General features: G+C 42.7%; 1 protein-coding gene across 2 annotated transcripts in view; it reads right to left on the minus strand.

Annotated features, from left to right (window-relative positions):
* RPH3A (rabphilin 3A) overlaps positions 1–27,456 on the minus strand; it is a 1,850,086-nt gene that overhangs the window by 667,440 nt on the left and 1,155,190 nt on the right. The window lies entirely within an intron of this gene.

Consider the following 27,456-nt stretch of genomic DNA (forward strand, 5'->3'; position numbering starts at 1 on the left):
TTACCGAGTACTGATTATCAGCACAGTATGGTACATGGTAACACCAAACTAAATAAGTCTGGTAAGCACACTGTAAACCCCCTAACATTGTATGCATAGCTATGCAGCCTTGATCTGGTCAAACAACCTGGCCAGACTGAAATATATGCAGAAGTATTAGCTACAGACAAACCCTGCACAAGTAGCAATGTTCAGAAATATAACAGCAGTACTCACATTTAGACCAAATCCTCTAGGCATTACACACAATATATTACTGTTCGTCTCCACACAGCTGTTGCAATAGATTCCAAACAACACTTCCAGGCTGTCTTCCTCACAAGTAAGGCAAAGGGACAATGCCCAAGTGGAGTACTCAGTTATACTCCACTGTTGCCATGGTATTGGCTAAGGCAGTAGCAGCGCAGCTGATGTGCATGTAATTAGCTACTTAGGAACACCAACTGGTTATTGGGATAGCACATGTTACTGATCTATAACTATAAAAGGTTGTCTTGTCACACATTCAGACCATCTGTATCTACCTGTAGGTCAGTACAAAACACTGAAAGATGAACCAAAAATGAGTATTATACTAGTCAATAACACCTCCAATTACTAAGGAGGTATATATAACATGTAGTATGTCTGTGTATGTAGTACCTGTTCTGTAAGAATTACAGTGTAATCAATGCATATAGTGGAAATAGCTATCTTGTAGCGATGCATTGTTGAGCAGTAGTAATGCTTGTAGTATTCTATGTGTGTACTGCTGTAGGTCACAAGGCAAACTCCTCATACACCACAATGGATGATATGAGCTTGGAACTCACCAATTCGCTTCTAGCCATTGTCAGTGTCAGGACTGGTCCAACAAGTATGTGCTATAACAGGGGATAGTATATGTCGATATATTGTAACAGTCGACATATGTATGGGTGTATAAGTAAGATGGACATGTCAAAGGTGGGGTTACTGTGCAAATATGGTTTGCATTGTGTGATATTGTGCCAATAACTGTGTAATGTACAGTATTTTAGGCAGTATATTCCATTCTACATAGCAGTTCTGTTATGTTATGCAAACAGTAGTTATGTCTATTGGCAATTACAGTACTCAATAACAGGATACATATCATTTGTATTCATCTGAAAGTTTAGCAGCATGATGGCAAAGATAATTGGAAGAGCTAGGTAACTATCCACGCACATAACACATGTAATATCCACCTCTCCTGTATCATTTGCAAGCAATAACAGCTGTGCATGTGTATATGTTATGCAAATGTTTAGTGACCCTTGTTACAGGGCTGGACCTCTTTAGTATCGTTTGCAAGCAATAACAGCTGTGCATGTGTATATGTTATGCAAATGTGTAGTGACCCTTGTTACAGGGCTGGACCTCTAGTATCATTTGCAAGCAATAACAGCTGTGCATGTGCACATGTTATGCAAATGTGTAGGGACCCATGTTACAGGGCTGGACCTCTCTAGTATCGTTTGCAAGTAATAGCTGTGCATGTGTACATGTTATGCAAATGTGTAGTGACCCTTGTTACAGGGCTGGGCCAAATGACTATGGACACACCTACATAGAGTGGATATTGAGAGTAGAGACACACTGGTTGAACATGTAGCCTAACCTCTCATTGTCAACCTAACAGCCGCTTGCACATACTGTACGTAAGGTAGGGCACAGTACTGGTAATGCAACAGGTTGCATATCATCTTTAACGCCAGTGTAACATCTGTGGTAGGAGTTTAAAATGTAGGAGACTGCTGCCCATGTGTAATAGCCACTTCATAGGTGATGGCTTCTATCTGATTATATCCTGATCATGATGATAGTGGCATCAGTCTATTGATACATGACTCTGTTTGGAGAGTGGGTGTCTGTGCCCAACAGAGCTCATGGTCCTGATGGATATGTGAGTATATACCCAGAGAAGGAAACAGACCTGTAGACACTTGCATCATCCGTAATCAACTAACAGGATGTGATGTGCTCCTCAGAGGAGGATTGCTGTAAAGGTAGCTACAATGTTTCCGTAATAGCTAGTGTTGTCACGCCCATAACACAAATATTTACATGTAATCATCACTGGCTAAAACATCTTCATAAGCAATAAGTAAATTAATACAGTACCTGGTACTTGTAGTACTAAATGCTCATATAGGCAAGTCCACTAATCGCCTACTGGTGTTTACTAATGTCAGCTTTGTGTATGTGGCCATCATGGGGAATGTAATCTCTATGCCATGTACACTGCCAAACCCACCTAACACCATGCCCCACACATTGTTTGGGATGCAGCTACAGGGGTAAGCTGGAAGGCAGCCCAGTCTACAGCCATGACTGGACTGGACAGTCATGAGGTGTAGGTTAACACATGCATCTCATCATCACAACCAACACATACCCTTACCAGAACACAGTAAGGACACCCACACACACTACCAGAAATCACACAAATTCACAGATGCTTCTAAGTATCTGGCCAAAGAAGTGACCTCCCAAGCTGGAAGAGACAGACAACAAAATACACAAACTGTATGACATAGTTTGCATAATTGTGCCACACCTCAGAACACATGGTCGGAAACATGCACAACAGTACTCATTTGTGAATGCAAACTCTAGCACTGTTACACACCAACCTATACGAGGGCATACATACTGTCAGCTGCCTGTCTGCCATGATTAGCCACATACCCATACACTCAGACCACCTTTTGAACTATACACATGGCTCTGGCATATCCATGTTGTTGTGCAGGACCTGTGACGCAGTAGCCTGGACTGCATGGAAACACATGTAGGAACTGTTAGGTCTTGTAGCCCATGCAGGTATGTCCCAAGGCCTGGGTAGCATTGTGCCATTGGCCAGAATGATACTGCAGTACAGGGACAAAAGGATTGTATTCCACAATTGTCTAGTGTAGTGGTGCAAGTCAAAGGGTATCCAGTATCTGTCTGCCTGGGATAACATGGTTGACAGACCATGATGTTTTGCCAGACAGGGCCTGCACCTGTCACCCCTGGGAATCTGGATACTGCCTAGGGCTCATGCTTCCTCTATACTGCCTTCAACATGCACAGTTCAAGTGAAGGTCCACTGCTGTTACAGGGACAGCCAAGCAATAAACTGTGGGTCTTGCTGCACAATGATACATGTCAGAAACACTATATGGACACACATGTCAATCCCTAACATGGAGAACATACATGTGCAGTGGCTGAGACATGTTTCAACGCTCTGGAGAGCACACCTGCATGACCATGTTATAACACATACCTCACCTTTTGCCCATTATCCTTTATTGGAACACACGAGCCGCAGGTGTGTCCATATTCCTGAAGGATATGTACACCCCCATGCTAGTTGCACTTGCATAACTTCAGATGCATTATGCTGAGCAACAGTGGAATTCAAATTGCATCTTGCGACAGATCACCCACCATGCCACGGATTTCCCAACTGTCATAATGTGCTGTAATGGGGAAGATTAGGTCTGAGACAGAAAACCATAATAATGGCTACTCTCAACTATTCCATTATGAAATGGGAAGACTCCTCGTGTACCAACACCTGCGCTCAATGCATGTTGGATTCCATCAACCCCAATGACCTGGATCACAGTAGTCACACAGACAGGGCTAACAGTATGCTACACACAGTCTCCAATGCCAATGTTACGTTTCCTAAGATCAAAGTGGTGACTGTCATGGCACCCATGCAGATGGACAATGCGTGTGCAAATGCTGAATCCTACACAAATGAACCTTAAGCAGTCGCATACGTGCAGTGATTGTGCCATTGAAACAGAGCCAAGATTCAACTAAACACAAACAAGAAGGCAAACTGGTGGTACCATGCTTTAAACTGTACCACAGAAGGTAGTAACTGTTGCAAGAGTGAACACACATGAGTGTAGGTGATCCCTGGTCAGCCTCAGTAAGATGCAGATACACCATATAAAACTGCAAAAAGCTACAGTGAAATTGATCAGCCACATATTATGAGGCCAGGCAAAGAGCATTCTATAGCTGTGTCATTAACCGTAATGTCAATGACAAGACCTGCCATGCTGCACAGTAGTAAAGCATGGGAAGTACTGCACCTACAGAAATAGCACCTGTTCATCCAGATAGGGTCTTGGAGAACTTAAACCCACTCCCACCACCCCCCAACAGGTACACTTAGTTATATATCCATGTACACTACAGGGCTCCTGTAATAACAACTATGCAAATACAAGCTACACTCTCTAAAGCCATACATACAGCTTTCATGGGACCTGTCAACATCCCAGGGTGTATCCTACACAAATATAAGAACAATCAGCTATCCACATACACATCATGTTCAATCATAGCTCCATGTCAGGCTGTGTACCCACCGAATATAGTGCACCGCAACAGTTATCACACCCCACAAAGGGGGAGATACCATTGATAATGGGAAATAGTGCACAGCTACCCTGCTGAGTCTGGTCTGTAAGGCCATGAACCATGATCAACATATTTGATGTATTCAGTACTGATGTAGATGACAGTAGGGTTGATTCACACTGCATATCAGGACCTTGCCAGGTCGTAGAACACCATCACCCATACTGTGTTCCAGCTACACTTAAACTAGGTGTATATTCCTATGTCACAGGAGTGGTTGGCAACTGGACTGCTGGCAGAACCAATGCTACAGAAGGTATCTGACTAATACACGCACATCAAACCAATGCCAGCTACAGTAATACATGGTTCATTCCTGGTACTCCTCCTCTTTGTTGCCTATACCACACAGACTAACACAGAAGGCATCTGCCTGTTGATGTTTGCAAATGACTATGAACTAGGAGCAATAGATGACTCAATGTGTGTTGTGTTCAACATACAGAAAGGCCTTTCTGTGTCAGATGTGTGGTGTGTGATGTATGGCCACAATCTGACAGATAAGTATTGCATTGTCATCCCCTATGTTAAAAACCCTGCACCCATGAACTACCACCTAGGCAGCAGTCAACATAATGGCAACTGTGTGTGTATGGGATGCAGCTGGACAGTAGTCTTTCCTTTGATAGTTACTTCACCACACCAGTCAGGTAGTCATATGTGGCACCCCTAATCATGACAGGGTGCCATCCATGAATATAGAGAATTGCTCAGCCATACTCAACACTCATGTGACCCATAATAGATCACATATTTCCTTTAAGGGTTATTTCCCATGTGTAGATGGCCAACACTGCCCTTCCCAATCCGTAGCTCCACTATGTAGCATGCAGCCTACCCTGAATAAAGCCATGTCCAACACATAGGTGTTGGACATGCTACACTTAACACATCCTGATCCCAAATAAACACATTTCATGGACATCCACCTTTCTAGTACAAGGATCACAACATGCCTGACAGATCTCTGTCCCATACACTTAACATACTCTTGCCATACTATGCATCCCTGTCCAGCGAAGCTGCACATCACCCCTCTCTGTGACATGGTGTGATGATCACATGCCAAATATATCAGTAATCCTGTGGATCAGTTCTGTGGCACTGCTTGAACTGACCACTGAAACTTACCTGTCTGTTGCCTACAGCTAGGTAACTTGTCTGCCTAGGCTCATAAATGGCCCAGGGCATATAGCCTACTAGATCACTATGACCATACATGCTATAGTTGATATCCAATCCTGCAAATACCATCAGGCTAGCTATTGTCTCATGTGTTACACATGTGCAACACAGACAATACATGGCAGGATGCTACACAGCTGTACAGTGCCATGTAGTTGTATATGGCAAAACACATACATGCTTGCAAGTCTGCAGGATCACAGGTCATATCCCTAATGGCTATGTATGACTATATATGTGACATATACACAGCATTAAGGTCAACTGCATTAATGTGAACACATCCAGGCATGTGCTGATAGGTGAAGGCACCAGTACAGACAAACAGACATGCCCACGTCAAGACAACATCCACATGGAGTATGAGCAATGTCATCACATGACACACACACACATATATGGCAATAATATCACATCACCAGTAAGTGTCAAATGTGTGTGACTTAAACATGTCAGTGGTGTTAGTGTCATGTAGATTTGCAAAGACTTATTTGTAATCTTAATAAATGTGATACACATGTATGTTCAGCTGCACTTCTGTACTTCTCTGTGAGTTACTGTGACCTGTCTCCATCATTATGTCTTCCAGGTATGCCATGTAGCAGGCTGCCAGAGTACACCCACTTGGAGGATGAGGTCCTCATCCCATACCTCCTCGACAACTATACAACACTCTTCAGCCATGTGCCACAGGATGCACAGCAGTGGGATGCCCTGTGAGAGGAACTCCACAGGAGGGTAAATGATGTTGGCGGTCACAATCGCACCTATCAGCAGGTGCGCTGACACTGCACTGACCTCACAAGATGGGCGAAAGTGTGCTAATGCAATCACCAGGGAACAAGGTGCAACAGGTGGGGGGCCATTCACCCGGCCACCACTCACATGTACCGAGGAGCTACTGGCCAACCTGGGAACACCTACAGACCTCCATCCACAAGCTTTAACTGATATTGTGGAGGTGGGTGTCTCTCAACCACCGAGCCTGGAGTTGCCTGGAAAGTCAGTACTGCACATATAACACAACTATATTTGACATAGTTACATGTGTTACTGTACAATATGTAATATAACTTATGCAAGGCTTGTATGTACACATGCCACATACTATAGTCTGCTTCTCTATGTATGCACAGATGTGCATACTCCATAGTATAGTGTATTGTACTAGCTTATGTGCTAATATGGAATTGCACCCTGTAGCTATCACACAGGTGTGGGTAATGATCTTACTGCTGTGACACTCCTGTTTAGGTACCCCTGGTGTTTTGCAGCAACAGCAGCCTGTATCAGGTGAGATTGTTATTATTTATCAGGCTTGATAATGCACAGACCATATTAATTGCATGCTATCTGACATAACACACATACACATAATGTATGGTGGTCCTGTTAATAGACACTGGTCAGACCTGCAGTGCATCACAGTGGTTACCCATGTGAAACAATTGAAGAATATATGAAACACCTACACTAAACCTTCCAAACTGTCATTGCTAGATGTCTGGACAACAGTGAATACAATGGTGGAGGTGTTTCACTGTAGGGACAGGTACTACATATCAGCATTACACATGTTGGGAATACAAACAGTACTGTACAGAGAGCATATGTGTGCACACAGTCTAAATGTGTTGGAGCTGGAGTATGACCGGCCCACAGGATACACCCTTGTGGATTATACCCTTGCTATGAGTGTCACACAATGCCATGTGCTATTTGACATCTCCATGACATGTAGTGGGCTGACTGCAACACTGATCAACTATCCTGCAAAACATGATATCTCACATCCCATACATTCCACCCTTTGTCTGCATAACCCTGTCCTCAGTGGAGCATATTACATCTATGGGTGTATGTCATATGGGATAACACTGACATGTGAAATAGATGGCCATCACAACCATTGGACAGAACATGTGTACACATGGCCATGGAGAATGGCCAGAAACATGAAGCAACACACACAGAAGTGATGTACATGTGTGTACACCCTGTTGTACATTGGCTCGACACAATACAACTATGGCCTTTGTGTAATGGTGATATTGCAGATGTGAAACACTAAACATCATACAGTTCTGTGCACAGCTTGTGTAGGCATAACATGAAACCACCACATAACATGTCTTGAACATCTTGAGTGTGTCACGACATGAAAGCATTCACCTATACAGTATCCAAATACATACATGTGTTGCACAACATACACATATAACCACATCAGGCCACAGATATAGTACATTCACCTTGCTGGTGTCAGACATCACTGTCATGCCTGCTCCTCATTTGTGTGAGGTACACAGATGGCATGTGGGACATAGAGTACTGCTAAGTTAGCCATGTGTGGGCATAGGTGCCAGGCATCAGTAATATGGTTGCAGATGTGCAGGGGTGTCATCCGTATACCCTTCTGTGACCTGTGTCATACATTCCACATTAGGGTTTAGTGTGTATACACCTCAGTGACGTGGGTCAAATTCCACATTAGATATGTATTGTATGTGAACATAGTCATGGCTATGAACTGTGTCAGTAACTCACACTGTATAGCAATTGTGAAGCCACATGATGCCCTGCAATGGCTATGTACATCAGCTCAATGTGCAGTATGTCACTGCATATTTGTAGTGTGGACAGACAACATTGCCTCAGCTGAAGGCCCATGTTAGTATAACACATCCCTGCATTGGGACACCATTACCGTACTGTAGATTGGAAAGGACACTATTGTGTTACACATGTATGCATGTCATTCAACACGTCAGCAGAAGACATGTCATACTACATGTGATTGGCAAGGTCATATGCCACACATCAGGCTGGTGTATTGTAAACCTGTGCTGGTCTGTAGCACCATTGCAAAGTAGGGACAGCCATGTCAAGCGTGTGTACAGCCACATGCACAATGTCTGTAGACTCAGCTCAGGGATAGGTGGAATAATGTTGAACAGACATGCACTGCTTTGGGGGAGATATGCAAGCTAGGGCTCAGGCAAACATAGTATTCAGTCAACATACCCTTCTGCTCATGTCCTCACACATAGGGGTGGTGGCCAACATAAAGCATCAGTGGCAGATGTATAAAGGTCAGCGATGGTCTGTTAACATGTGGTGTATGTTGCACACACCATGGCAGTGCAGTGCAATGGTGCAAAGTGCATGCATTGTGTTGCAGGTATGGGGCATAGGCTACTAAGACAAATGGTGCAATACAGGTATGTATGCTAACCACCACTATAATTGTGTAAGGTGCATGCCATCTGCTATAACACTTGCGTGTTGTTGTGTGCAACTCAGGGATCTATGATAACTACCACTATAATTGTCTAAGCTGAATGCCATCTGCCATATCACCTGCATGTAGTTTGTGTCTGTGCGTGTCTGTGTGTGGTATAACTTGTAATGTACAGTTCTTGTCTTCCCCTCACAGGTGTTGATATAGGTGCATTGCCCTCCTGTGGTCCACCTGATGTTAGTGTCCCCACAGACTCTAGCAGTGATGATGATAGTATGATTGAGGCACAGGCAAGGTTGTCAGGGGCTGAATCTGTGCCATTGGTTGCCATTCCACCTGTATCCCCCTCAGTTCCCCTGCCTACACATACCCCATCACCACTGGCTATAGAGGAAGGACAGTTGGCGGGTGGTAGCAGGTGTGCCTGCACACCATGATCCCAGTCAACTGAATGGTGATCTCCCACACAGGCATGTACCCAGTGCTGCTTGTAGGAGGACCACTGGCCAACATGCTGGGGGACAAAGCACATCAGCTGGAGTCACCAGACCCATGTTTCAGGCTGTAATGGAGACACAGGCACGTGCTGAACGGCACAACAGAGAAGGTCTGAGGTTTCAGAGGGCTGCTGTCGATTCATTAACTGACAACATCCAGGCAATTGCAAATGCTCACCATCATCTTGCAGATGTTTTGGATAGACGATTGGGTGACATGATGGGAGTCCTTGACAGTGGCATGTCAATCCTCAAGCGTGAAATGTCTGTGCTGGAACATCTGGTGGGAGTGAGGCATTGGGCACGTGGACATAGGTCAGCTACATCACCTGTTGAAGGTCTACGTGAATATGCTACTGCTATAGTGGCGGTAGCAGCAGCAGTGCAGCTGGTGCTGTGCAGTCCACACCAGGACACAGCAGGCCATGTGCACATGGTCCTGGATGGTCCCAACAGGGACACTATTCCAGTGGGCATGTGTCAACAGACAGTACCCGATCTGGACCTCAGCCTGGTAGTGCCCGTGCAACCCCCAGCAGGCGCAGATCACGTGGCCATGGCTGAATACCGTGAACTGTGAAACCTGCCTTGTACAGTCTGCAGCTGTCAATAATACCCCTGTGTAGGCTAGCCACATGCCAGTCCTGTGTGCATGCATACACACACACACACACACACCAGAAACAAATGTAGGGCACCTCAACACACACACGCATAACATCCGCACACACTCAATGATATCACAGGCCCTAACACACACACCTGATGTCATCCAATGGCACAGCCTAGGCCTCTGGCAAACATCATCACCCTGTGCATATGGTGATGCCTGTGCCGCATCCCTGTCATCCACACCATCGGTGCAGGGACATGCTCATATAGTCTGATGCACAGGGTGAACATACTAGGTAGACAATTGTAGATTAATATTGTTGAGTAGTGTTGACAGGCAGCATACATACCATGTATTAGTTTTAGAATGCATTTTGTACATTTGACAGTATGTATAATGTGTAACACTAAGAGCATGTTGATCTTTGTTCTTCCTTCCTCTTTCAGGTATAGTTGCATGTGCCGGGAGATGTCGGTGTTTGCGGTTAGTGTCCCATATGTACATGTTGACTACTCACAGGTCTGTATGACAATACTTGCATTCACTTTGTTGCTTCCACAACACAGTTATAATCTCCCATGTTTTAATTATGTTTACTGTTCTAATGATTCAAGAGCATGATAGCTGTGTAGTAAGCTATTGTGATCAGAGCCATCACATCCATAGTGGGTGACATCACAGGTATAGTTACCTGGTGCGGGGAGGAGGTAAAAGAGTGGTATAGCAGATGACAAGGGTAAAGGCCAGTGGAAATAGTGGCTTCTCATTAGGAAGAAGTAATACCCACTGCCATGACAGCATGCAAACACAGACACACCCACACACTCAGGGATTCACAGACACAGTAACACACACTCTGACGCACACACAGTTGCCAGCGTTTGGATGAGAACCCCTGCCTATGTGCATATCATCATTATAGTACTATGCAATTACAAGATGCGCCACAGAGATTACACATGTACAGGTAGTCAGAATGGCCTAAGATCGAGGACATCGACAGGGATACTACAGTGCAGTGAGTGTATGTGGGGAGGGGGGTTCATCAGTAGGCTATGTAACAAGTCACACCCTAGGGTGTACATGTTAACAGGTGGATAGAATGCCCGTCTAAGATTGATGATATCAACAGGGATACTAGATTGCATTGAGTGGATGGGGGGAGGGGGCATTAACATTTCACTATGGTAAAATACAGCCTCACTCCAGGGACCGGACAGCCATACACACACACACACACACACACACACACACACACACACATACACACACACACTGTGGCATTCACAAAGATATGCACCTATGTCGCACACAGACACTTGACATGTGTGAGGTTCAACCACCTGCCTATGCCTTTCTTTCTACATTTCACTCTGTACTGATGTCGACAACAGTGTTCAGGAGAGTGAAAACATGTGGGATGTATTCCCAACCATACGTGACATGTATGGGCACACACATCCACACGTGCCAGTACTGTGAATCAAACACCTGCCTATCTCATGATAGGTATTACAAAAGTACAGCACTATAGCATTCACTACAAAGCTTACTGACTCTTTCCTTTGCCAGCTGTGCTGATATATGCACAATATATGCACTGGGGAGGTATTACTGTTACAGGTGTCAAGAGGCTTGCCTTCAGTGTCACTGTTACTGCATTCTACATTGTCTGTCTTCCACTTCAATTAACAAAACCAGACCTTAGCAGTTACACAGGTTATTGTAAGAATGGTTGTAACACACCAGTGAGCTGTCCTCAGTAATCATTCATTTGCAAAGTAGCCCCACTACTTAGTAGTCACGTCCAAACATCTGTCCATACCTCATGTACAGATTACGATACTTTAAGCATATCACCATATACAGTTGGCAATGTTGAGGCTGTATTGCAACAGCATGATGTACTAAGACAACAGTCACCTTCAAACATCAGACACTGCACACACATGGAATCACATTTACACATATGCGGTCTACATCAGTAGTGCACTAGCAGGTCAAGAGGATACATTCCACACCTTCCCCATGCCATGTGTGTAACATAGCCGAGCATTATGTTGTATTCATGTACTGGTAGGACACAACCACCTTCACTGAGTAGCCAAGTGTGCATATATGACAACAGCACATATCAACAAGACACACACAGCATTATACTATGTCATGCTCCTACAAACTGTTACTTGACAGTGCCATGGTGAAGCCAGGGCACTGTAATGGTCAACAGTGAGCACATCATATTTGCCACACACACCTCACGTTTACTGGAAGACTGCCAGCAATGTGCTTTGTTAGGCTAGGCAGTACATTCTTTCAAGCATGTCCGAGGTCTGTGGCTTGTAAACATCTCACCCCAGCACATACTGGCTATTGTGGTACTAAGGCTAATGTCCAGACAGCACACAGCATGCATGGCTTGCAATTGTTGACATGGGGTATATGTAGGAGCTGTGGCCACACATGGCTGTACATGTCATGAACTTCTCACCTGTGACTACTAAGGAACATACAGAGCAGAGCTGGATTTCCCTGAGTCTGACAATACAGGCCTTGTATAGGTCCTATGATCCTGTTATTTGGGTATGTTTGTAGGCATTGCATTAGATGGGCATGTCTAATGACATACATGCCACATTGGTTGTTGTATGATATGATAGGTATCATGGGTGACCAGTAGAGAGGGAATATTACCTCTGTTAACATAGATATCAAACCTTATGTACTGTTAGCATGCTATCTGCCATGTGAATGTGTGTAATGACTGTAGCCACCTGTATGTAGAAATGATAACGAAAGCTATGATAATGTCATTTATGTTGTATGAGTGTGGGATGTACATATCCAGGGCAGGTACAGTTAGGTCATATCCAACTATGAGGGTGTTGCTTACTGGTGTACAGTAACAGTCGACTGTGTTAATGCTGACAACATCCAAGGGACCCTGGCATGTGTACAACTGAGCTGGTTACAAACAGTGGTATTATTGCATTGCATAACACATTATGCAGCTGTGTCTGTAAATGGGTACTTTGCACAGTTGATGTAGGCCTAGGTACAGTCCACCAAACAAAGGTTATCTGGTGGTCTACCATACTATGTTATACCACATATGGATGTGTGTTGGTAGTCTGGGGACAAGGTGGTGGATGTATATGAGGATACAACCTAGAATGCAACGTTTGCCACTGTCACCTGCACCTGACTCATCTGTGATGAGTTATGTCAGTGTAGTGGTCTTTACATGTGAGTAGCCTTTATGAATATGTGGACACTACCACCTGGAATGGTCCATACCACTGTTATGGCCCACATGTCTGGATCTGAGTTATATGGTGGCAGTGCAGTACAGAGCCTTCAGCCAGGTGTTCCTCACTGCACAGATGTCAGTATTCCCCACTGTAGGTTCTACATTGAGAAAATGGATTACTAAAGCCACACATCTAGCACTGGTTAGCATAAGCATCCAATGCAATTGTCTTGTAGGTGTCAGGGTGTTACTTCTGTGTGTAGGACATTTGCCTTGGAATGCGACTATATGGGTAAATGCAACCTATGTATTATCCACCCACACTTGAAATATGGATGCATGTGCTCTGTGTCGAAGGCTTGTTCAGTTATGACAGCCTGGAATGACAGACACTGGACAACCTCATAATAACAGCAGAACATTGGCTCATTGCTTTGGTCTAGCAGTTGCCACTCATACCATGACATCACTGTAAGTGGCAGCAATGTGCTTGGTAGCAAATGCCACATGTAAGGTGATGGACAGCAGCCGAAAATGTGTATATAACCAATGTGAGACATACTTAGGGTAGCATTCCTGCTAATAATGACAACTACTAACACAGCCGGGAGAGGTCATCTTGACACCTGCACCTCAGTACCATTACACAATGTGGCTCACACATTATGCTTGCACATGCCACTGTTCCAAGTATAATGCCACTGTCCACAACCTCCTATCAATGTATGGCTTTCAGGGCAGCAAGGTCTGTGACACATGCTGTAGGTAGCATCTGCCTGTGTGCCCCAGTTAACCTATTGTCTGTCAGGTCCGCACATGCATGATTGTGTATACTTAACATATATGTCAGTACTTCATGTACATGTATGCATGTGCATCACACAGCACAGACACAGATATATAATTTACGGGCCACATACAGTTATCTGGTAGTAAACCAGTATGATGTACATATATACTGACAGGTAAGATGTACATAGCTGTAAACCTGGGTGTTTACAATAGGAGTCCATTACAATGTGTTCTGTACATGTAAGTGTATGAGCATGCACACTGTCGCCTTCTGTGGTTAGAATCAGAGTGGATTCCAAACAGCCCTGTGCTACTAAGTGCATGACCGTACCCACTGCCACCTTGTGTAATTTGAGTCAGTGCATCCAACAGGCCCTTTGTTATTAAGTGTATGAGCATGCCCAGTATATCCTGTTGTAGTTGGTAGTCATAGTGCATCCCAAACGGCCCTGTGCCACTATGTGTATGAGCATGCCCACTGTCACCTTGTGTAATTGGAGTCAATGCATCCAAACAAGTTCTGTGATTCTATGTGTAAGAGCATGACCACTGTAATCCTGTATAGTGATAGTAGTTGTCCATTACCCAGATTGGGCATACTCTAGTTCAGGTTCCTGTTGTGCTACAACTATACCTCTCAGGCCTAACTATGTACTACCTGCAGATGATGTGTCTTGCTTGTGCATACAGGTTGTAATGGACACCTACTTTAAACACACAGGTTTACAGCTATGTATTTCATGACTGTCAGTATCACTGTTGTTGTCCTCAATCTTAGAAGAGCATTCTGACTGCCTTGGAATGTGTAATCTCTGTGGGATGTCTCATAACTGTGTAGTACTGTAATAGTGATCTGTAGCTAGGCAGGAGTTCTGATCCCACCACTGGCAACTGTGTGCATGAGTTTGTGTGTGTGACAGCAAATGCCTGAGTGTGTGTGTCAGCAAATGGCTGAGTGTGTTTGTGTGTGTCAGCAAAGGCTGTGAGTGTATTTGTATCTGCATCATGTCATGGCAGCGGGTTTTGCTGCATTCCAAAGAGATACCACCTTTTGCACTGGCCTTTATCCTTGTCAACTGCTAAACCTCTCTCTCCCCCCTCCCCACTGCAAGTAATCAGTCCTGTGATGTCACCCAGCTCAGAAGTGGAATCAGAGTAAGTGCAGTTGTATGTGTTCTGTGGCACATACCCCAACTGCATACCACTGTACTAGTTAGCTTTACATAGGCAAGACATGTATGCACAATACTGGCAAGTGTGTGCGTGTTTGTGTGTGACTACCATGTAGTCAGGCATGCACATGTGTAATGTCTTTTAACATGCTGCACACCATGGTAGCCATCTGTGGTGACTGGTGTCTACAAAGTATTACATAGTTAGGAATGGTAAAGAATACACTGTCAAGCACGACTACAGTTGGGTATGTTATTTTCCTGTGTCACTGTCGAGCAGTGACACAGAATTGGTCGCTGGGGTGTAAGTCCATACCCATCATTCCCCCACCCAAACTCCACAATCCCCGGGGTAGATTTCATTAGCCATCATTCCCCACCCCAAACTCCACATACACAACAACCATTCCTTGTTTGGTGAGCTGTTATAACACAAGAGATGCCTCTGTTTTGTGCGCATGTCAGTTCCTCTGGAACCCTTCTGTGTCACAAAGGGTGTTCAGACATGTGTATGTATGTATATATATATATATATATATATATATATATATAGTTATGACAGTTGTACAGATGTAGACTTGTCTTTGTTGTTTCACAGAGTACAGTACATTCAAGTGTACTGTACATATGTACACAAAGTGACTCTCCTGTGTGTGTCTGTCTGCCTGAGAAAGAAACAATGCTTTTTAGAGTATGCACACTGTTTACAATTCACATAACCACCTTTGGCAATCCTGCAGATGTCACCCACCCAGAAATACACCTCTGGGACTTCTGTAACCCAGTAATCTCCGTAGCGCATGCTATAACTGTGTAATGCTGTAGAGTGATAAACTAGTTAGGTAGGGGTTCTATTCCACGACAGGACAACTGTGTGTGCCTGAGAAAGGAACAATGCTTTTTAGAGTATGCACACTCTTTACAATTCACATAGCCACCTTTGGCAATCCTGCTTTCACCCACCTAGTAATACACCTCTGGGACTGCTGTAACCCAGTAATCTCTGCAGCGCGTGCTGTAGCTACACAATGCTGTAGTGTGATAAACTAGTTAGGTAGGGGTTCTTTTCCAAGACATGGCAGGTGTGTGTGTTTGACAGTCAGAGCCTGTGTGGAGGTGGCTGTGAGTGTCTAACCACTGGACATGTTGGGGAGTGGATTTTGTAGCTTTTCTATATGGTGTCCATATTATATGTCACAATGTCCACCTCACAAGGAGTACAGATGTCAATCAGCCAAGAGACTGTGTTGGCAAGCCAAACCCCTACATCTGGCAAAAGGCCTGGTGAACAAAGTATGCAACCCTACTATTACCCGGAACATGTTCTGAACCCATGTGTCATACACAAACACACTTTCCTAGAATATCCCACTATGCTGCTAGTACCCTGCACATTGATGACAGATAGTAGACATGGTGTGATTGCAGTGGGCTGCAGAGGGCATGGCACCCTGTCCAGTAGTACAATAGGCACATAATTGCGGACAATGTGCCTTCACTATATTCCCCACTGGATGCCTGCAACATATGTGATGCCATCAAATGTGATCCATAAAGGCCATACAATGCCTTACACACATGCCTTGTATGGACAGATGCCAATGACAACAGGGAATACCTGTATCATTCTATCAATGCAGGTGCAGGGCCAACCTGCTGTCTATAAGCAGGTCCTGCCACACCAGGCCAGTATTGGCATATCTGAGGATAACAGTCTGTATACACACGTGCCAGCCAAACCAGGTACACTTGCACATGTCACTGTACATTATTGTGGGACATACACATCCCAGGCAATGTCCATGTCAAGGACTATCCAACACAGACATGGTATGAATTGCAAAGCAATGGCCATACACAATGGCAACCAAGATGACAGGACATTTCATACAATACCCATCTGTTTGGGACATTGCAGACACTACACCCCTGAACCACACTGTATACCATTGTCGGGTTGCATGATGCCAAGGATTACCCCTCACCCAGCCTTGTACAGCTATCTTGCACAGCCAACCAATACACACCCATGAAGCAATGCACACATGCATGTCAGTACTTGCACCTTGTGTCTGCGTGTGGGGTATGATGCTCCCAACCACAGTCGCACCCAGTATAACTCCCATTGGCATACCGACTGATGTCAGACACATTCACATGCCCTAGCCCAGAGAACCTCCGGATATCCCCTGTGGTGCATGTAGTACCTGTACATTACTGCAGTGTGGCAAACTAAGGAGTTAGGAAGTATATTTGTGGGTCTGGCAAAGTGTGGCCATGTGTCTGAGTCCCTTAGAGAGTGTGGTTGTGTTGACAATGACATCCATTCATGTGGACAGCCATGTGTGTTACACCTAATGTATGTCTACTATATCTCTGTTGATGTTGATCACCAGCACACATATATGTTCTTACAGGACACCAGCATGTCAGCTTTGTGGCACAGGCAGTAACTGCATGCACTTGTAATAGTAATGGCTAATCAGTCAGGGGTTTGAACCCTGTAGTGGTAGGTGTGTGACAGACAATGCTTAGGTTTTCTTCTCCAAGCCCTTCTATGATGTACTTAGCCTCTGTCTGTCCCACCCACACACTCTCTGGTGGATGTGGAGCTGTACACCTGCTCAGCAGCAGCTTGTGTTTTGTAATGATGGTCATGATCAGGTGATGGCCTCTGCACCTATTGCAGTCCTCCTCTAGCTGAATGCATGTGGAACAGCTGTGGTGATGTTCCCATAGCCAATCACATGGAAACACAGTACAATATCTAGGAACATCATGCTGGTGTTTGCCCATGACAGTTGCTGTGAGTGGAACCTGGATCTGGTGTTTCGTAAACAGCATCACAGATGATATCTGGATATTCCTCAAGCAACATACACACTGGAAAATAGCCTAAAGACAGGAGGGTGACATGCCAGACATGACTATGGCATGTAAGTGTAGCTATGCTTCACTGAGACTACTGCCAGTTTAACAGGTTGTGTGTGGTAATGGCTATTCTGCATGTTTTAAAACTGACAAGACAGTGTTCTGTTTGTGAGGGAACCCCTGTCTGTAGGGCCATTTGTGGACTGGCCAGTGTGTGGAGCCATTTGTTTCCTGTGTTACTCACTGAACAGACATCTGTGAACTGCAGAAGCATAGTGTGAGTATTGCATTCAGTACATGGTGATAGTGATGAGAGTTACTGCCATCGCATCCCTGATTGGACATATGTCACATGAAACAGTGGTATGACAGCCACTGTCTGAGGTTCTCACAGTGACATGCCAATAATGGGCCACTGTTCATAGCTGCAGTCACAATTCTTCTGCATTTTGTACAGATGTCATGCAGTATATATGCATGTGTTGTGCTCCCTCTGCAAATGTATACCATCTGTTGTGTTGGGTTGATGGTCATATCTATGCATGCTGTTATAAGTAATCCTGAATGCTGTTGACTATTACTAAGCCATATCTGTGTTAAAACTGCAACACCATAGGCTGTATGGGTTTGGAGGTCCCGGCAGAACCTCCTGTCCCACTTCAGCTGACCATGGCACCAGGCACCAGCACATCTGGGGCCCAGCCTTGGACCCCCACCTCTGTTGGCTCTGCACCACCTTCTGGTTGAACCGCCACTGAAGATGGGGCTTGTCCCCCCTGGGAGCAGGTCGAAACAGGAATTTGTCCGCTGTCGTACAGTCCCGGACGTGGTGCATAGGGGGCTCAAAAAGGGGTTTAGAGGTCAGATATTCCAGCTCGAGGGCAGAGTGTTACATGTAGAGAGTGATCCTGCCCCTCATAGACAGCCCCCAGCACAGCCACCTTTGCGGCTGTTTTGGTGCAGTGGTGGCTGCCCATGGCTGGGGACCTCCATCCCACTGTTTCCATCTGGGGGCTCATGGGCTTGTGACTGCCAAACACCCCGCCCCATCTAAGGTGTATCCCCCCACATGTGTCATATATCGACCCTATATGCTGTCTTGTCTGTCATCCTACCCAACCTATCCTCCACAAGCATACCTACTCTCCTTCTCCCACATCCCACTCTCACCCTATGGAAACAAAAGGCCAATCTGTTCCTAGAACAACATTTGCCCCATACATAGCTGTCCATTTCACACACGTGTCCACTGGACACATGTAACCTTTTTAATTTGCATCACAACATACTCCAGTTGTCCTCACCCCTGCACACAATCCTGGTATGCACATGACACCTAAAGGTTCCAGGTACACATGATGCAGACGACCCCATTGTACACACGACACTACCGGTCCCTCTATGGTTATCCCATTTACCTTTTTCATGATGATGATATTGCACACAGCACCTTGCAAGAGTACTGTTCTCACATAACGACTGGACAGGAACTGTTGTGTTAATGTAAATAAAATGCACAGAGTGATGTATTTGGCCAATGTACAAATGTTTGCATGTATTAATGACACATGTCTGTCTGAGGGAGTCTTGATATTACATAGGACAACACCAGTACCTAATACAGACGTTGCTGGTGTTTCCCTTTTCATTCCTTTTTAATGCTTTGTTGTCACATGGGATGTTCTTGATATATCTATATATATGTATGTATGTATCTATATCTGGACATAAACACACACGCATACATCTACATGATGGAATACATTTCCTATACTGTTGAATGACTGTGCTGGATGATATGTTTGTGATAACATCCAATGTCTGTATATCTGCCATGGCTTAGTGACAAATCACATTGGCTGTGGTGTGCAGGGTCCTGGTTTCGAGCCTTGCAGAGGCTGTTTATTTTGTTGTTGGGCAGAACAAGGCCGTTGGATACAGAGTCATTAAGGCACATTAAAGCAGTTGTGAACAGGTGTGCATGGGTTTGCACGGAGCTAAGCAATGCTAACCTCCGGTAACAGTTTCTTACACTCAGCCTCTACATTGTTTCACCAGTGTGATACCTGCATACCTGCAGCCAAACAGGCTTACACCTGCTTGCTCATGCAGTTGCAAATGTGCTTTCTGTCCCTATCAGACGTCTCAGACGACTGGGGACAAATATCAACTGAATCAAGGATGCGTCATGACAACATCAGGGACACATTTAAAATATTAGCGCTATTAACCTGACACATTGACAGACTCGGAGCATATGAATTAATACACATTTTCTGAGGTAAATGATGTTTATAACTCTTATTTGTTGTCATTATTCATTACATGTAATTCACCACCTTTCCTCCAAAAGTCCCTAGTTTTTGGAGGGATTAAGTGGGACAGAGTTAGAATTCGAGTCAAAATCAGGGACGTCCCTGGAAATCAGGGTCAGTTGAGAGGTATGGTCCCTATTTGTTACTAAGATTTGGATGATTAGTAGAACAGTAAAAGATTGGTAGAGAGTGAATAGTTTGAGTGAGGATAGCAGGTTTCCTTTAAATAAGAAGCTGTTCAGGGTGTTATCAAAAGGGCTGTGTGTGTGTTGTCAGCAAACCATTCTATATATGTCATATGGGCCACCTTATCAGGGTTCATGTACACAGGAGCTTTCAGGGTTAGTGAGCTTTCAGGTAATCTGTATTGGAAAGATTTGTGTATTACAGAGTCAAAACTTGTGTTATGTCCACATAAAAGTGGACCGAAAATGGAGAGGTCAGCCTTTGGTTTGCATAGAAATAAGGAATGGTTGTTATGTCTGGTTGCATGGGTCAAGCAACTGATGACTCTAAGGGCTTGTGAGTTTGGTTACTTGGTTTATCAGCCCTTGGATGGTTGACCCATACTGGCAGACAAATTTGTGTGAGTTTTAAGGAAAGCTTTGTGAAGCTAAGGGATTTTGTGGGATAGATTTTTAACTCATTCTTTTGTATAGGGTGAGCTTCTGATTTAGCTGAGGAAGGTAGATTAGGGGATGGGAAATGTTTATTGAAGGCAATTTTGTAGTATATAAGATAATATCTGCTATGAGTTTTCATCGGGATAATTTTTCTTTGTATTTTTTTTTAAGTGGAAGCAAACATCATTTTGAGTCACTCTTTTGTTTTTGGGCAGCGAAGTGAGCTTTGATCACACCTGATGGAATTATGTTGAGTCTTGGGCCTGGTATCTGCAACATATTTTGGAATGGTTTCAGAAAAAGCAGGTGGCATCAATTGTTACCCAAAATGGATGAAATACAGGCAGTGTTAGACATTCCTCAGGTCACTATAACTCATTTATGTGGGAATGATTTGGGATGAACCCTGAAGTGGAGGCTATTGGCTCAGACTATAAAGAAATGGTGTTGCCGAAGTGGGTCTATATTAGAACATCGAAGTTTCAAAACTTCAAATGTTCTAATATCGACCCCTATTCAGCGAACGCTGAAAATAACGAAGCTACAGAAAACCAAATGTTTTCCAAGGGAAAGAATTTGGTTGTCCGTTTCTGTTGCTTCACTATTTGCAGCGCTGTGGTGGAAAGTTATGGGTCGGGTTCAGGTAAGTGTGTGATTGGGCATGGGTTAGGTGAGTTAGGGTTAGGGCGTGGGTTAGGTATGTGTGCGATTATGTGGACGTAAGGGTTAGGGCGGGTTAGGTGAGTTAGGATTAGGGAGTGGGTTAGGTATGTATGCGATTGTGTGCACGTGAGGGTTAGGGCGGGTTAGCTGAGTTAGGGTTAGGGCGCAGGTCAGGTAAGTGTGCGATTGTGTGGATGTAAGGGTTAGGGTTGGGTAGGTGAGTTAGGATTAGGGCACGGGTGAGATGAGTGTGCGATAGTGACGGACCTTAGGGTTAGGGTTTGGGTTAAGGTAAGTGGATAGTTAGTGATGTATGTACAGTTTAGTGTAGGGGTAGATGTAAGATTTTAGGTGTATGTGTGTGGATTGCTGTGTGTTTGGTGTGCTTGTGTTGTGTGTATGTATTTTGGAACAGCAAATTTTTTTCCCTAGGAAAAAATTCGCTGTTCTGCATGTTCGATGTTTTCAGCGTTCACTGAATAGGTGTCGATATTAGAACATTCAAAGTTTTGAAACTTCAATGTTCTAATATAGACCCTACTGAAGCAGTGGTATCCACAGTTGATTGTAGTGTGGTCAGAAATTAAAACTAGATTGGAAGGGAGACAAGATAATAATTTTAAAGGAGTGCAGAGGGCTAGACGTTTTGTGAAATATAGGGCAGCAGGCTGGTGGCTAGGCTGAACTTGCAGATGGTGGATATTAGGGATTTCGACAAGTGAGATATGAGCTGGGATAGAGCTAATGGTGTTCATTTAACTGAAGTGCGTTTAGATTTGTTTACTGTGCATTATGTTTTGTTTTTGAGGGAGTTGGATCAATGCCTGTAGTGGAAAAAGAGGAACAGCCTGTAAGTGGCAGACTGATGGGTGGAGTAAGAGGGGCTTATGTTTCATGCATCCCCCCTTCTGTTCCCCTCTTTTGACTGCAGACAGTTATTACATGTCTGGAGTGAGTGGTGGTACACTGCTCCAAGCTTTAAATGTATAAATTACAGTGAGTGCTATGCTTAATGCTGCTGATGGAATGATGACCATTCCCTTATTACTGTTGTCAGTGACTCCACAGTCATAGCAACTTGGACCAAAACTTCCATGAATCAGATTCTGCCAAGACTGCAGAGGGTGTGGACATAAAAATAATGGATCTTCCCCCAACCACAGATGCAGAACTAGGGTAAGGTTAACTATACTCTAGCACAAGTGTGTCTGTGTGTCTGTCAGCATGTGTGCATGTGTTTGTGCAGTGCTTGTCAGTGCGTTATCATCTCTTGGATGGTTGACCCATACTGGAAAGATTTATGTATTACAGAGTCCGAACTTGCGTGTGCATGCGCGCGCGCGTGTGTGTGTGTCCGTGTGTATATGCATGTTTGTGCAGTGCTTGTCAGCATGTCTGCGTGTGTGTGTGTGTGTGTGTGTGTGTGTGTGTGTGTGTGTGTGTGTGTGTGTGTGTGTGTGTTTCAGTGTGTTTCAGTTTACTTTTGTATATGTTTGCCTGTCTGTCTATCTGTCTGCTGGTTCATCTGCATGTGTGGGTCTCGGATGCTGCATGGAAGTGTAGGTAGTGCTTCCTTTTGAGGACCATGTCCATGGTTCACTATTTGGTCCTGATATGCATATGGCAGGAGCACTTCTTAGCTTTATCAATTTTAAATTACTATGCCAGTGGACCATACACACAGCATGCAGCACTTTTATGAAACTGCACACTTGTCTGTAGATTCTTCAGGAATGGATCCATAAGTGCCATTAATATGTCCAAGTAATTATATGAAAACTGACCTGATTGTTTTATTCTTTTTAGTTTGTAGTTGCTTAAAATTCTCAATCAAACTCTAGTCCTGATGTTTTTGGATATTAGAAACAAAGATGTCTTTAATAATGTCTATTATTAATTTAAACTAATAAGAAAAAATCCACACGTGGTTCTTTTTTTTCATTTTCTGTCTAACATGGCTTCAGTGCTTAAAACAGTAAAATGCTGCAGGTTAAAACATCCATTTTACTGACAGCTTGCTACAATATTTATGGTCTAGCCTGTCCCGTTCAACATTGTAAGATAAGAAAAGTGGTCTTTGCTGGATACATGGTGAAAAACTGAAGACACCACTAAGTTTTATAGTTTCATTGTTGTACTCTTTCTGAGTCATCTACTGATCTCCAGGGAAAAAGAACTTTTATTGAAATAATACTTCTTAAATCCATGTACTTTTCCATTTAAATAGTTTTGCAATACTGTTAATAAGGAGTTAATGAAAGTATAGAAGTAACATATATTATATTTAAAATTATTTTATTACTGCTTAAAAACATCTGCCAGCAGCACTAGTGACAATATAGAATAAGTAATGAGATTCATCATTTCCATCGGCAGTCATTAATAGAGAGTTAAGCAAAACTTACCTTTACTCCTAAGTAATTGGTATAAAATATTAAACAAATTCAGTTGGCTCAACCCCTTAGGAAATCAATTTAGTTTTAATAGTGTTTTTTTTACGAAAAAAAGCACTGTAGGCTTTCTAGTCTGTCGATATCCTTCTTACAGTAAAAGGAAAACTAAGAGCTGGATTCAGTTATAGGTCTTCCAAAACTGCTTAATTAAATTGGATCTCAGCTCTTCAATGCTCTCAAAATCAAATTACATTTTCTAGGAGCAGTGGTTCTAATACCCCCAGAATTACACCTGAAACTGAGACTTAGTATTATAATAGTTTTAAGATTTTCAAACTGATTGATTTCAGTAACTGGTATACCATTAATGTGATTAGCAAAATGTATAAAATAATGCTATTTACCAGGGAATGAATGATTCGTAGACTGAGGCTCATAGGTACTTACTAGGTTATTGATCCACAAGGATCTTTTGAAGCTTAGCTATGCATTCCCAAGACACTTAGAGCCTTTTTATGATAAGTATGAATACTCCAAAGTCCTTATATTTTAAGTACGACTAGCCCAGAGCCTAGACAATTACACGTTACCCTATCTGTAAGGGACAATGGGGCTAAATCAGGGGTGAATCTGTGGTTCCCCATCCATTCTAATGGGCTGGAGTCCAGTAGAAGGTCTACAGGTAGGGAATATGATTTAGAAAAACAAAATTCTTTCTTTTGCCTTTAAAAGTACCTTCAGCATCCTTCCATATAGAAAGCATTTATTAATATTCATGGTAAAATTAGTCATAGGTAACACAGGAAAAATGTGATTTATTTTACTTTCTTTTCAAGATAAAACCATACAAAAAAAGGAATTCATATTAATACACGCTCCACTGCATTGTCATTTAATAGAAAAAAAGAAAAAAATGTATATAACTAGGTGAAAAGACCCTAAAGCTCAAAACAGCTATCAAAAGATCTACTGTTTAACACAATTTCTCTGTTTAAAAGATTAATATATAATTTGCAACATTTCTGTAAAGGAAACTGAAGACACAGACAGGCTTTCTAGAAGGACAGAAGTGCTGAGTAATGTATACCATATATTATTAGGGGTCCACTTTGTAATTTCGAAATAACGAAATCTCGAATTTCAGTATTTCAAACTTACAAAGCCAAATACTCACATTTCTGAAACCGGCAGAAGCACAAAATTCAAAATACCGAAGTATGAATATTTTGAATTTCTGCTTGTGCTGGTACGGAATGTGAATGTTTGAGTTTAACTTTGGTAAGTTTGTGTGTAAGTATGTTGGTTAGGGGTTTAATGTGTGTAAGTGTGTGTTTGAGGGACTGCAAGATATGTGTGTGAGTTTTGTTTGTGTTACTGTTTGTGTAATCTCGGAGTTAGAATATATTAAGTCCTGCTTATATGTAGTTTACATTAGTTTGTTTGATTGTGCAGGGGGGTTTGTGTATGTTTGTGTGTACTGTATGTGTAGCATGAGTACGGGATTTTGAATTTCACGGTTGTGTGTTTTCGAGTTTGTGAGTTTTGATTGGGTTTTCGGCTTTGTGGTTTCGGAATACTGAGATTCGAGATTTCAGTATTTTGAAATTACAAAGTGGACTCATTATTAGACATATATGTAGCAGGGAAGACTGAATGAACTATCACCAAGTGGACCAGGTCAAAGAAGGATTTCAATTTACTGTTCCCTGGAAACATAGATACTTGTAACAACTGTAATGATGCTTTATAAGGTAAAGACGGAACTTTTTGTTTGTTTTTACTGTTAATATTTGGTAGCAAAGACCCTTAGAATATAACAACAACAAATAATGGTTTGCTGGATGTAGATGATGTGAAGCATTTCTGCTATCACCCAATGAGAATAATTCTGACCCAAGAGTACTGAGAAATAAGGGAATAAAGCAAAGGAATAGACTGATCTGTTTTAATGCCAAAAAATATAAGTTCTACTATACAAGTGAATTAATTCTTTAAATAATGGTGTATAAAAAGAAAAAAAATGAAAAAGCAGGTAGTAGTTACTGAATAACTTCTATTCTTTGGGAAAAGGACTATAAGTAGCTTTAGGGAATAAATAAATGAAGGAAGGCTTCTGCATATATTAAATAAATTACTAATGGCTTGGGCAAAATTAAAATGATGCAGAAAAAGAAGTCATAAACCATATTTATGAATACACTATATATCACATTTTATAGATTTCATGTAGAACTATGTCACTATGGGAATTTAACAAACCTTCATCTTAACATTAGTTCATATCACTGCCGGAGGAACTATGGTGCTTTGGTGTTGGAAAATAAGTACAATTAGAATAAACAACTTAATTACACTAAGTCTACCATGAAGGGACAAAAACACTCATGAACATGAATCTATTCTGACTGAAAACATCTGTTTTTATGAGATATATTTGTCTTGCAAATACTTTATTGTTAGATTATGCTCTGCCTATAAATTTAAACTGCTGTAGTACAGATATTGCATTAGAATCTAAGACTGTATGACAACAAAGGTATAAAATGCATTCAGTTAATTTGGTGAAGTTAATTCTCCTGTTTGAGGATATAGTCTATAAAACTTGTGATTTAAAAGAGGAGCTCCATGGGTATAGTTGGGGAAATGATTAATCTATTACTGTAAGTTAATAAAATAAATGTGTTTTATGAGATGTCTCATTGTTCGATAAAGATTACCAATGTCAAAACAGTAATCCATTATGTTGCTTCATGTCCAGAAACCAGGACCACGTATCGTACAGAATGGTGGCTGAATTAATTACCTACGAACTGCAGGCCAAATGGGAAGTATGTCTTGTAAGTCATTCTATACCTCATGTAGTTAGATACACTCAGATGACATAATAACCACAGAAGGGTCCAGTCGGCCATTGTTCCCACTCACAGAAGTGAGGACTGTGTGAGTGGGATCTGATTAATGTAATATTGTGAGACTATTGGGCTTTTGGGTTCATATTGTGCATGTGATCATCCCTTTGCTTTTTAAGGATATTTTATAACATAATTATTGAAAGGTACATGAAGTGGGTATTAATGATATCTTCATATATACTACCTGACTCTCAAAACCCTGTTCTACCCAGTTTTATAAAAGTAGAACTGATCACCCTCAACTTGATATCCCCCCTGTCCAGGCTATTACTTGAACCTGGGCTATTGGGATTACAAATTGGAGATGTATTTGTCCCATTAGGCATTTAACTATTTCAGTTATTTTTATATACACCATCAAACCTGTCTGACAATGAATAAGACCAACACTGAACATCATGTTATTGTTAATATATTATTCAAAGGCATATATGAATGAAAGAATGAACAAAACCCAAAAGGTGTGAAAAGACAGTATTTATGTTATCTGTGTTCTGA

The sequence above is a fragment of the Protopterus annectens genome, chromosome 4.part0 (genome assembly GCF_019279795.1).
Source record: "Protopterus annectens isolate FY-2018-M chromosome 4.part0, PAN1.0, whole genome shotgun sequence".
NCBI lineage: Eukaryota > Metazoa > Chordata > Ceratodontiformes > Protopteridae > Protopterus > Protopterus annectens.